Raw genomic sequence first — 10,058 nt, 5'->3', positions numbered from 1 at the left:
TTTCTAAACATTAAACATTGACTGTCAGTCTTTATTCACCTGTTTTTCGTTGTTTCTCATTAAAATTAATTCTATATACAGTACCAGTCAAATGTTTGGACACACGAATGGGAAGTGTCCAAACTTTTGACTGGTACTGTACTATAAAATACACAAAGAATATCGGCCGATGTATCGGTATCTGCCTTTTTTTTACCCCCTAATATCGGTATCGGTATCGGCCCCAAAAAACCCATATCGGTCGGGCTCTATTTTTAATACCACATTATATACTGAATGAAAACAAAATGTTTTTTTTGTCCCCTATATTGTTTAGCCCTAATCAGTAAATTGTTGATTAAATGGGATTAGAACAAGCAAGCAGGGCTCAATCTTTGTCACAGCTCACCGTGTCAGGAACAGGTACACATGGCTCAGACAAACATAAGCTCTTCCAAATTAATAGATTCAATGCAACCCACATTTCTTTTATTGTAAGCATGAAGTATTTTAGGCGTTTCCATTAGCATTTGGCTGGATGTGTATGATATGGAAAGTATGTATTTTGTTGCTGTGCACCCATTAGGGAACAGTGACCTCATACATGTGGACATGACTAAACATGGTGTAAGTTTTTCTGTCTGTGGGACATCTACAGTATCTGCTGATGTTGAATGTTTTCTCTTCTCCCCTGAGTGAGATCAGACTTGTTATTTTGCCAACTGTGACAGTACCAGAACCCAAATCAAAATGAAATCATCAATACAAAATTAAACCCACCCATAGATACCAAACAAGCACAACAGATGGCTCACAAAGCGGTTGTACAAGTGTTTGTGGGCCTTGAGAAATAATGAGAACTGCTGAGTTCTAATCATCCTGTCATAATTATTTCTCATTAGTGTTTACACATTGCTTTTACATATCCATGGTATCCATGGCTACATCAAATATTCCACTTCAGGAAGATAAAAACCATCTACACTGTTGTGATAAAAATAGATGTTCTCAATGTTAATGAAACAGGCAGCACAGAAAATAAATAGTGACTGAGCCATGTTTAACGAGTATTATCTATTTTTCCTTTCTTCTAGCTTTTTTGATTCAAGAATCTCAGTGAATTTCCCAAAACATCAGTCTCATTTTAATTCATGAAGAGGTCAGAATCGTTATTGCACAGATTATGAATTATTACATACATGTCTTGACGGGGTCAAATCTCAGAGGTTGTTATACAGGTTGTAAATTGGCTGCCATCTAGAAAGTTAGACAGCCAGTTTAATAGCAGTCCAGCAAAGCTCATTTATCAAACCAAAAGAAAAGAGCAAAAGTGATCAGTAATAAAAAACGTTCTGTCCTTTCAAAGTGCTTTGCATGTCTTTGGGAGTCTTTGAGGGATGAGGTATACATTAATATTTTTTAATGATAGCAGTTTGATGATAATGCACTGATGTTTTAATGTATTTTAAGAAGAAAAAAAATTCTAATTGTGATAGAAGTGTTTTATTGATCATGTTGTAGCGTCTGGACCACTCCATGTGGTGGTTAAATTTGTAATTTCATTGTTTGAAAACATTTAGCACGTACTATTTTAGAGTTAACATTATTCTGCAAGATGAAAGTATCATATCTTAATCATTGCAAAAATAAGGAGAAGCATTATTTGATTAATATAGATTATAAATATTTATTAATATATGTATTAATATAATATATACAATATATATATGTGTGTGTGTGTGTGTGTGTGTGTGTGTGTGTATACAGTGCCTTGCGAAAGTATTAATTTTTTTCACATTTGTTATGTTTCTGCCTTATGTTAAACTGTTTTAAATGACTTTTTTACACATCAAGCTACACTCCATACACCATATTGACAAAGCAAAAACAGAATTGTCACAACTTCGTAAATTTATTAAAAATAAAAAAACTGAAATAAGTACATTGCATAAGTATTTATACCCTTAACTAAATATTTAGCTGAAGCACCTTTACAGTCTTTTTTTGTTTAATGCAATAATTATTATTACCAGCAGCCATGGTAATTCCAGCTCCAATAGCGTATATTAAAGTTGCTGCAGTTAAAAAGCTTGTAGTTGGATCTCGGCCTTGCTCATCAGCATTTGGCAATTATCTGCAATTCTTCCCCTCACCTCTTCACCTCTCAAGCTCTGTCGGGTTGGTTGGTGGCAGGTGCACATTTTCAGGTTTCTCCAGAAATATTTGATTGGGTTCAATCCCAGACTGTGGCTGGGCCACTCAAGGACATTCACAGAGTTGTCTATAAGCCACTCTTGCTGTGTGCTAAGGGTCACTGTCCTGTTGGAGGGTGAACCGTCTGCCCAGTCTGGGGTTCTGAATGTTCTGGACTAGGTTTCCATTAAGGCTATCTCTATATTTTGGTGCATTGCGCTTTTCTTCTACTCTGACGAGTTCCTCAGTCCCTGTCGCTGAAAAACAGTCCCACAGCATGAGGCTGCTACCAGCACACTTTACTTTTGGGATGGTACTCTGCAGGTCATGAGCAGAGCTGGTTCCTTCAAACATGATGCTTATAATTGAGGTTCATCAGACCAGAGAATCTTGTTTCTCAGAGTCTGAGGGTCCTTTAGGTGCTTTTTTGCAAATGCCAAGTGTGTTTTCATGTGTCTTAACTGAAGAGAGGATTGAGTCTTGCCACATGGCCATAAAGCCCAAATCGGTGGAGTGTTGCAGTGATGTTTGTCCTTCTGTAGGTTTCTCCTATCTCCACATATGATCATGGAGCTCAACTAGAGTGACCATCAGGTTCTTGGTCACCACACTAGCCAAAGCCCTTCTCCATCAATTGCTCAGTTTGGCCAGGAGGCCAGCTCTAGGAAGAGTCCTGGTTGTTTCAAACGTCTTCCATTAAGGGTAATGGAGACTACATGCTTCTGTGACCCTTCAATGAAGCAGAATTTTTTTCTGAACTCTTCCCAAGATGTGTGGCTTGACACAAACCTGTTTCTTAGCTCTACAGGCAGTTCTTTTGACCTCAGTGCTTGGTTTTTGCTCTGATATGCATTATCAGCTGTTAGACCTTTTATTAAGATGCGTGTGCCTTTCCAAATCAAACCATTCAAGGGAATTTTCCACAGGTTAACTTCACTCGAAGTGTAGTAACATCTACAAGCAATATGAATGCTCCTGAGCTAAATTTCAACTGTCCCAGAAATACTTATGCAATGGAATCATAAAAATCAGTTTTTTGCTTTACCGTTATGGTGTATGGAGTGCAGATTGATGTGGAAAAAAGTGATTTAAAGCAGTTTAACAAGGCAGCAACATAACAAAACGCGGAGAAAAAAACAGAAAAAACTAATTTGCAAGGCACTATATAATGCTAATGTATATATATATATATATATATATATAGTAAATTATAATGCATACAAGTATGAAGTTTTAGAAATATTATTTTTATATTTTTTAATATATAATAAAAAAGCTGGGCAACAATTAATCGCATCCAAAATATCAGTTTTTGTTTATATAATATATGTGTGTGTACTGTGTATATTTATTATGTATTTATTAAGACACACATACAGTATATATTTTTTAAATATTTACATGTATTTACATGTTTATATTTATATTAATATAATTTATATTATATATAAACAGGGCTTGAAAAAAAAAATATATCCAATCGGTTCACTCCAAGCAGAATCGATATTTTGCCTATAAAAAATACCGGTTATTATTTGCCAATAATAATAACAAAAATAATAATAATAACCTAATAATAATAATAAAGTACAGCATTTTCTACTCAAAAAAGGAAACAAAAACAGAAAGAGATCTGGTATCTTAACCCGCTGCGCTTAGTCACAGCCAATACAGCATCATCTTTTCTAGGTTTTGGCCAAATTATAGGCTACTAAACAAAAGAAAAAATCTGTTAACGCTTTAAAGACATTAAAGTATTTTTTAAGATATTTAAAAATGTTTGCTGTATTGTTAAAAAAAATGCTGCTTGTGTAAAATTGCGTTTTGAGAGGGAAAAAAAACCTTAAGTCTCGTAGGCTCACATTGCACACTAAACAAAAGAAAAAATCTGTTAACGCTTTAAAGACATTAAAGTATTTTTTAAGATATTTAAAAATGTTTGCTGTATTGTTAAAAAAAATCCTGCTTGTGTAAAATTGCGTTTTGAGAGGGAAAAAAACCCTTAAGTCTCGTAGGCTCACATTGCATTTTATTATTAGGCTACATTCAGAAATAATGTGCTAAAATGCCGGTAAATCAAAACGTTTACAAACATTATAACCACCATATACAGTGGGGCAAAAAAGTATTTAGTCAGCCACCAATTGTGCAGGTGCGCATGATCTGTTGAATCCATTTACACTATCCTCGGATAAGTTCTAATGTATTGCCATTGCGACTTACCTATGATGAATTTACAGCTGAGCACGAGCATTTCACGAGTTGGATGCGTCAATGTTACATTTGCATATCTGAATTCCTGATTGGTTGAATGCAAATTTCAAATATTAAATGGAATGATCAAATAATGTTATTAACCGGTTAATGGCCATTTCAAATTTTCGATTCTGTTCAGAACTATAAAATTTGATTTTGTTACTGTTTCTGGTTCTGTTCCTGTCAAAATTCCGTTTGTTTCCAGTTTTCGTTTTCGTTCCTTGAACCAGTTCAAAGCCCTGTATAATAAAAATGTTTAACATATAAGCATAACATATTTTTCTTAAATATAAACATGCATGTTATATATACATAACAAATATACACAGTACACACACATATATTATGTACACACAAACTTTTATTTTGAATGTGATTAATCGCGATTAATCGTTGCCCAGCACAAATTTTTATACATTTAATTATTGTAATTTGTAGTGTCATTTATATGAGACTAATACTGGACTGGTCAATAAGAGTCTTGAAGTGCTACATTTTATTTATGGAAAAAGTAGTGACTGGCATAAATAAAGTGCACCACAAAAAAATATCTAGCATGTGTTGTGAGGTAGTCTATCGGTAATGTTTAATTGGAGTATTTTGCAGAGTCTTGGGATGCACATTGTAGCATTTGCACTTGTATATCTAGGAGGCAGTGGCGAGGAGATCTCTATTATGAATATTATTCTATGTATGTGTATGTGTATGTGTATGTGTGTGTGTGTGTGTGTGTGTGTGTGAGAGAGAGAGAGAGAAAGCCAGAGAGAGTACTCTAGGGAGAGAAATGCGCTCAGTGGTCCCCTCTCTTGGGGTGTCGGTGGGAAAAGGTGCAGATTGGTATCATTATTTTGCGGCGCTTCGAGGAACCCTTCCTCTTCTCCAGAAGGTCAGATTAATTTCATTTTTTAATTTCCTTCCCAGGCGATCCCAGAAGAGACACTTCCTGAGCCCTGTTTGGGAAGATGTGATTAAGTCTTGTTGAAGAAAATGAGTAAAAGAAATATGCTCTCCTATTATTCCTCTATAAGTTCCTGTCATTCAGTCACATGTTGTTTAATGGAGTCCTCAGCTGAGAATCACATTTAATCAAATCTGAATCAGAATGTCTTTGATGAGTTTGCGCATTAGCAGCTCATTTTGACTGACACGCAAAGGGTTTGACATCATTAGAAAGGGGAATATGTACAATTATTTGCGATAAATGCTTTATGTTTTGAGTCTTCTGAAGTCATAGAATAGATTAGTTTCAGAAACAGATGAAATTTTGCTCATTTATAATCACTCTCATATGAATGTTCAATAGGGGTAGTTCACCCAAAAATTGTGTCATCATTTACTCCATGTCATTCTAAATGACTTTCGTCCTTCTGTGGAACATAAAAGAAGATATTTTGAAAAAAATGTCTACTGTTTTTCTCCATATATTTAAAGTCAGTTGGGTCCAGAAGTACAATGAATTACATTGACTTTCACTGTATGGATAAAAAAAGATCACACAATTTTATAAAATTTCTTGTTTTGTGTTCTACAGAATAAAGAAATGACAGGAGGGTGAGTAAATGATAAGAAAATTGCACTCATTTTTGGGTGCACTGTCCCTTTAAGAGATATTCTGCAACGTTAAATTGAATTTGCAGTTATACGTATTTTGAAGTTAAAGATGCTGTACAATTGAATTATATTGACACGTTACGATAATGTTAGTGTAAATAACAGTGTTAAGCATTTCTTTAAAGTACAGTTTTCAGGACCATGACAGTGCCCCTCCCCAAAAGGGACGCCTCCCAATAAGCCAGGGAGTATTGGGAGGCTCAGGGACCCTGGTGGATGACAAGAGAGGAACGGGAGGGACAGACCAGAGGGGTTTGGAATAAAAAGGCAAAATAATAATCTTAACGGCCAACTTGGCCGGGACCGGACAGACAAAGCGTTCAGGGACGGCCTCCCTGGCCGCAACAGGACAGGCACAGAGTTTGGGGAAGGCCACCCTGGCCATGACAGGACAGGTGCAGAGTTCAAGAGCTGGGGAAATCATGAGCATGCATCGCTGCCTCGGGAAAATTGTGAGTGGGCACCGCTGCTTCTGGAACATATTGAGCAGACACTGCCACCTCGGGATAATCATGAGCGGGCACCGCTGCCTCAGTGGGATCCTGAGTGGGCACCGCCGCTTCGAGAACATCGTGAGCGGGTACCGCTGCCTCGGGAGTATCATGAGCGGGCGCCGCCGTCTCAGTGGGATCCTAAGCGGGCACTGCCGCTTCAAGAACATCGTGAACAGGTACAGCCGCCTCGGGAGGATCATGAGCAGGCACCGCCGCCTCGGGAGAATTGTGAGCGGGCACCGCCGCCTTGGGAGGATCGTGAGCGGGAGCCGCCGCTTCTGGAGGATCGTGAGCGGGCGCCGCTGCCTCGAGGGGATCCTGAGTGGGCATTCTGTCACTGTCATTCTGTTACACTGTGGAAGCTTCTATCACGAAAACAAATTCCTCGTATGTGTAAACATACCTGGCAATAAAGCTCATTCTGATTCTGATTCTGATTTATTTATAAATCACAGAATAAGCAAAAACACAACTGAAACCACCCCAAAGGGGAAAAAGCCAGAGTAGCATAAATGCTGAAAACGGGACATAAACTGGGCACAGGGCAGACAGAAATCACAGGCATGAACAGGTACATATGTGAGACAAACGAGCCCAGAACAGAAAACACAGGGAGCTTAAAAGGAAAAAGCAATCAGGTAAACAGCTGGGGCAAATGAATCAATGATCAGGTAATGAGAGGGGAGGAGTAGAGAACAGACACGAGCACATGGCACAAATAACAAAACAAACCCCATGTGATCACATAAGAGACATGACGTAAGACACAAGCGCTCAGTGAATGAATAAACACTCTGCCGTGCGCTCACAAGAAAGACAATACATGGAGCGTCAATGTCCAAAACCCCAGCACTCAAACCGGAACTGAGCTTGAAACCAGTGCCGAGATCCGAACATCACACCCCGCACAGACAACAAGTCACAAAGACGAGAGGGAACACGACCTGAGCCAGCCCAAACCATGCGTTCACAAATCAGGATACACAGGGAAGAGGGCACAGTTCAAGCGAGCGCGAAACAGCGCCCCTCACACAAACAAGACACAGGGACTGTCAGAGCCCTGTCACCAAATTACCAAATAGGCCTAAACCAGATCGCTGCAACAGGACCATGACAGTGCCCCTCCCCAAAAGGGACGCCTCCCAATAAGCCAGGGAGTATTGGGAGGCTCAGGGACCCTGGTGGATGACAAGGGAGGAACGGGAGGGACAGACCAGAGGGGTTTGGAATAAAAAGGCAAAATAATAATCTTAACGGCCAACTTGGCCGGGACCGGACAGACAAAGCATTCAGGGACGGCCTCCCTGGCCGCAACAGGACAGGCACAGAGTTTGGAGAAGGCCACCCTGGCCATGACAGGACAGGTGCAGAGTTCAAGAGCTGGGGAAATCATGAGCATGCATCGCTGCCTCGGGAAAATCGTGAGTGGGCACCGCTGCTTCTGGAACATATTGAGCAGACACTGCCACCTCGGGATAATCATGAGCGGGCACCGCTGCCTCAGTGGGATCCTAAGCGGGCACCGCCGCTTCGAGAACATCGTGAACAGGTACAGCCGCCTCGGGAGGATCATGAGCAGGCACCGCCGCCTCGGGAGAATTGTGAGCGGGCACCGCCGCCTTGGGAGGATCGTGAGCGGGAGCATAGTGGGATCCTGAATGGGCACTGCCGCTTTGAGAACATCGTGAACAGGCAGAGCCGCCTCGGGAGGATCATAAGCGGGCCCCCCCTCCTCGGGAGGATCGTGAGCGGGCCCCGCTGCCTCGGGTGGATCGTGAGCAGCCACCGCCTCCCTCACTGACATCAGAGGAGGATCCTCCACGCTGCGTCTCAGCCCGGGGTGCCCAGACAACGACCCCAAGAACTTGGAAGTGGCCGGAACGACCTGAGGAGGTTCTGGAACGGCAGCCCTGACTGGGAGGGGGGCACTCTCCAGCAGTTCTACCTCCTTCAAATAGATGATGTGGTCGACCATCTCCCAATAGGACCACATATCTAGCTCCCCCAGCTCCTCCCAGTCGATCGGCTCGTCCAGGCCCGCTAGTAACAGGTGGACGAGGGTGCTCTCTTCAAGCCCTAGCCCCTGGCCTGCATAAAATATGTCTTTGGCGTACAGCCCAAAGGGGCGATTCTCCTGTGGGCAGGGATGCGGCCCATTGGCCAGGTTCTGGATCCTTTGTTGTCCGGGAGCTGGGTATAAAACAATTCCCATCGCTGCGGAGTCTTCAAGTGGCTCCTTTGTTCTGTCACGGTTCGAAAGAGGTGAAGACTCAAATGCAGGCAGATGGGGACTCTTTATTTATAAATCACAGAATGAACAAAAACACAACTGAAATATCCCCAAAGAGGAAAAAGCAAGAGTAACATAAATGCTGAAAACGGGTCATAAACTGGGCACAGGGCAGACAGAAAACAAGGCATGAACAGGTACATATGTGAGACAAACAAGCCCAGAACAGAAAACACAGGGAGCTTAAAAGGAAAAAACAATCGCTTTGTCCCTGAGCAGTGCTTGTGGAAAAAATTTGGTGCTGATCATTTTAAGTGTGTGTGTGTGTATATAGTGCATATTGTAGCGTCTGGACCAATCAAACACACAATTTTTCATTTGATTTAACAAATCAGTTATTCATTAGATTAACAAATCGTTACAGTCCCCTCACCCAATAAACTGGATGCCAGGATGTCTGCAACGACACAGGCCCCCCTGGTTACCATGGCAACCCTGACACCAGATACATTTACGACCTAATGGAATGTGAGCAGGGAAAATCACTGCATGTTCCATAGCAAGAGACAAATGCACAGTAGAAATTTACTTTTCTACTAATTAATTCATAGGAAGACCTTTCTTTGAATGAACACACATATCCTTCAGGTCATGGTGTATGTTGTCTTTGAGATTTTATACTGTTTTATGCAGGCTTATGATGGAAACACTCATGTTCACCATGTTTAGTATCTATGAATTCGCCTTCTGATGATCTAAACGAGCGTGTATATTATATGTTGGTACATAGGCAATGTATTAGTGTCCTGACAATCTTTAGTAATTTCGATTAAAGTTCCATTTGCAAAGTACCATGCCCTCACACAAAGGGTCATAAAAACTCCCCCAGTATCTCAAAACTCCCACTTGGGACGTCAGCCTTTCTCATTGGACAAGCCCATTTTGAGAGGCGGGAATCTTCCGAGACATTAAAAGCCCCACACCAGGGACTCACCCAGAGTCGGTGGTTCGGTTAGATTCTAAGATGAAGACATGAGCTAGAACGCTTCTGCAACCCCCTAAGTACGTGCCAGGCTTCGGCCTTGACTTTTCCATTCAACAAGATTCTCTGACTCAAACTGGTTCTTTTTCATCAACCAACTTCAGCAAAGATCAACTGGGACCTTCAGACTGGATCAAGCCTTTCTTTCAGACAGACGAGACATGCAAGTATTCAAACTTAGTCTTATTCATTGATACATTAGGTATCATTTGCACCTTTTTACAAAGGTGTGTTTGAACTAAGAATCTGATGT

The 10,058-nt window shown here is 40.9% G+C and overlaps 1 protein-coding gene and 1 long non-coding RNA gene across 8 annotated transcripts in view; one reads left to right on the top strand and one right to left on the bottom strand.

Moving 5' to 3' along the window:
• LOC107591970 (sterile alpha motif domain-containing protein 12-like) overlaps positions 1-10,058 on the top strand; it is a 94,611-nt gene that overhangs the window by 38,536 nt on the left and 46,017 nt on the right. Inside the window, exon 6 of one of the 5 annotated variants that reach the window (XM_016281269.1) lies at positions 5,350-5,364. The exons of the other annotated variants lie outside the window; for them this stretch is intronic. The gene's annotated coding sequence lies outside the window, so the exon portion shown is untranslated. Of the gene's footprint in view, positions 1-5,349; positions 5,365-10,058 lie in introns of those variants that run through there. 5 annotated transcript variants of the gene reach the window in all.
• The window catches only part of LOC107591971 (uncharacterized), a 50,309-nt gene that overhangs the window by 22,076 nt on the left and 18,175 nt on the right, over positions 1-10,058 (bottom strand). For all 3 annotated transcript variants that reach the window (XR_001609935.1, XR_001609936.1, XR_001609937.1), the window contains exons 2-4: positions 7,967-7,974; positions 4,392-4,395; positions 2,010-2,081 (exon numbers count right to left, since the gene is read on the bottom strand). This is a non-coding gene — a long non-coding RNA (uncharacterized lncRNA). The remainder of the gene's footprint in view (positions 1-2,009; positions 2,082-4,391; positions 4,396-7,966; positions 7,975-10,058) is intronic.

This window comes from Sinocyclocheilus grahami, unplaced genomic scaffold, assembly GCF_001515645.1.
Source record: "Sinocyclocheilus grahami isolate Dianchi unplaced genomic scaffold, SAMN03320097.WGS_v1.1 scaffold149.1, whole genome shotgun sequence".
Classification (NCBI taxonomy): Eukaryota; Metazoa; Chordata; class Actinopteri; order Cypriniformes; family Cyprinidae; genus Sinocyclocheilus; species Sinocyclocheilus grahami.
Note: the sequence above shows the minus strand (reverse complement) of the source record. Positions and strands in the feature narration are given on the sequence as shown.